Source organism: Ips typographus, linkage group LG9, assembly GCF_016097725.1.
Source record: "Ips typographus isolate SLU linkage group LG9, UJ_Ityp_2.0, whole genome shotgun sequence".
Lineage (NCBI taxonomy): Eukaryota > Metazoa > Arthropoda > Insecta > Coleoptera > Curculionidae > Ips > Ips typographus.
In genome coordinates, this window is record NC_138430.1 from 300,639 (window position 1) to 303,228 (window position 2,590).

Below are 2,590 nucleotides of genomic sequence, written 5' to 3' on the forward strand. Positions count from 1 at the left end.
TACTTTTGACAGGCTGCGTTCAGAATTTTTGATTATCCGTAATTGTTTTATAATGACTATGATTTCGAGTTTGCGTACTAAAGAACTAATAGAATACTATTAAGATAAGTGGTCTAAATGATAATGTATTAATAATTCAATTAATTGTACCAAACTAGCCTAGTCTAGATTTTTGAAATTTTGAGAGAATCCTGCTACAAAATAAAATTTTAAATTTTGTGGCTTTTTTAATAAAACCCACACTTTTACAAACAATTTTAATACATTTATTTACATACATACTATTTAAAAGAACAGATTTTTACTTAAAGACAGTTCAATAATGTTAAATTAAATATTTAGTAGCATTCCATAACTTTCTTACATCAGTAACATCAATAGAAGGAAATTAAGAAAAATATTAAGTAACATTTATTTTTATAAAACTGCCCTTTGATTCTCCTCTTGTATGTTATAAACATGGTGGGTTTTACATTATACTGTAGATTGTCAACACAAGTTCCTTTAGTTATACTAAACAGCATGTTTTTAAACAAAATAGAAGTGTATGTTTCCATTCATTAGAAGGTCAAAAATATTCTCAGTGCAGACAAACATGTTCAATAAAAACACAAAAGCATGTCATTAGTATTACATACATACATACATTATTACTGACCAATTGCTACTTGTGTGGAGCAGCATGTATGGACATGGTTTGCTACAAATATCATGCTCATAAAATAGCAATACATATTTAGATTTTTTAGTATACCTACTATCTGGAGCATAGGTGAAAGGGGGCCTGCTTTTGGCACATCTGAAGTTCGGTTGCTTATGAGCAAGCCATAAAGTACATAGTGTCTACTTAAAGCAGGCATGCCTATTGCTAGGAAATGTGAACAGCTGAAGGGTACAATGATTCTTGGCATATGCTAAGAAGCAGGCCTTTTTATGAGCGTCTGCACCTTCACTTTGGGTACAGTGGCAGATAGATATGTTGATTGAAAACTTTTTGTTATTGTATTTCCTATGATAAAACACACTATTATACTTACAAATAACCATATTACATTATTTTATGAACTGATATAATTATAGACTTGATATAATAATTATTAAGTACATCGTTGGTTGCATTCCTTAGCAATACAGATAGTGGGAGAATGAATTCTGTGTTACAACCCTGTGTGCATGATCTGAAACTACAACTGTAAATTAAAAAGCACAGTCATTAGCCAACTTTACACTTCATTTTACAGCAACCAAGTTGGGGGATGAACTTGCTTGTCACACAAAAAATTGCTCAGCAACCATAAAATTGTTTACAATTTAATTAAAATGGAGCACTGATATAAGTATTATATCTTTTGGCAAATTGATTGAACACAACCTGAACACTGGATCAGATGGCTTGTATATTGTCTAGTGAACTGAAGCTTTTAGATGTTTCCCACCTTATTATATCATTGTCATTCAACTAAGTAACTTTGCTAATAACAACAGAATACTGTACACCCCATTTGTTAGTTGGTTCCTTAAATGTGGCTTTGTTGGTAACTGGACTCTAGACTCAATAAAAGTTGCGATGTTGTATGGCTAAGCTAGCAAATCGGCTTTACTACCTAAAAATAACTTATTAATAACACTACACTAGAGGAGTCCCTTGCTATTCTCTCACTGATGAATTGTCTGGGGGGAGTTTCCTACCTTAAATTGAGAAGGCCACCAACTAGAGGAACTCTTACTATTGTGTAAATAGTGTTATTTGTTCATGTTTTCCTAAAATCTTACAATAATAGGACTAATAGGAGTACATTCTGGTACTTATTAATATGCCTGTCACTGTAAATGATTTCTTGTTTACTTTTAATTTGACAATTGAGGTTAGATTTTAATCGCAGATGACAGATGAAATATAGAGCGCTATAGCAATTCGACTGCTAAATGAAAAATAAATAATTTCATTCAAATTGTTAAACAAATAGACAGAAATCGGACTAAATACAGCTCGCTGACCGAAGACAGATTATCCAAATGAATGGAAATAAATTAGGAACAATCCAACAACAAAATTGGTTTTGTCGACGGTATTAGATACTTAGGCGTTTGGCAACAGCGCGCTCAAATTTAGGCCTACTTGATATTTTTCCTGCACATGCATTTATCTGTTTCTCTGTCCGTTACACGGTTTTCCTATGGTCGGTTTTGGATTTACCATACGTGTATAAGCCATAATCTACATGTTAAAAAAAAAAGAAACAACTCGAAATTCGTGGATACCTAAAGTTAACAAGACCCAAACCATGGACAACGGCTGTTCCCTCTGGCTAACCTTCAACCTTCCACCTGGGTTTTAATTGCATATTGTACACCCGAGCACCCACTGTGACGTCATGCAGCGTATCGTTTTATCCCAAACTCGGCTGAACATCTTCGATCTGTCATTTCTGTTGTGTTGCGATTTGCAATGTCAACTAAAGACGTGTTTTGGCTTGGCGTCAGTGTTTACTGGAGTGTTTACAATGCCTGTCTCATTTTAACTCATTCTGATAGAAAAAGACGCCCTATGCTACTACAACTTAAAACTCAGGTTAGTACTGCCGTCAAA

General features: G+C 33.7%; 1 long non-coding RNA gene across 3 annotated transcripts; it reads right to left on the reverse strand.

Moving 5' to 3' along the window:
- Nucleotides 1-252: 252 nt before the first annotated feature.
- LOC145733898 (uncharacterized) lies at nt 253-2,133 on the reverse strand. 3 transcript variants are annotated; one of them, XR_014179302.1, is made up of 2 exons: nt 1,690-2,133; nt 253-1,604 (listed from the first exon to the last, which is right to left on the reverse strand). It is a non-coding gene; the product is annotated as an uncharacterized LOC145733898 (long non-coding RNA). The 3 variants fall into 3 exon arrangements; XR_014179303.1 differs by having other exon boundaries at nt 253-1,578; nt 1,661-2,133; XR_014179301.1 differs by having other exon boundaries at nt 1,661-2,133.
- Nucleotides 2,134-2,590: the final 457 nt, after the last annotated feature.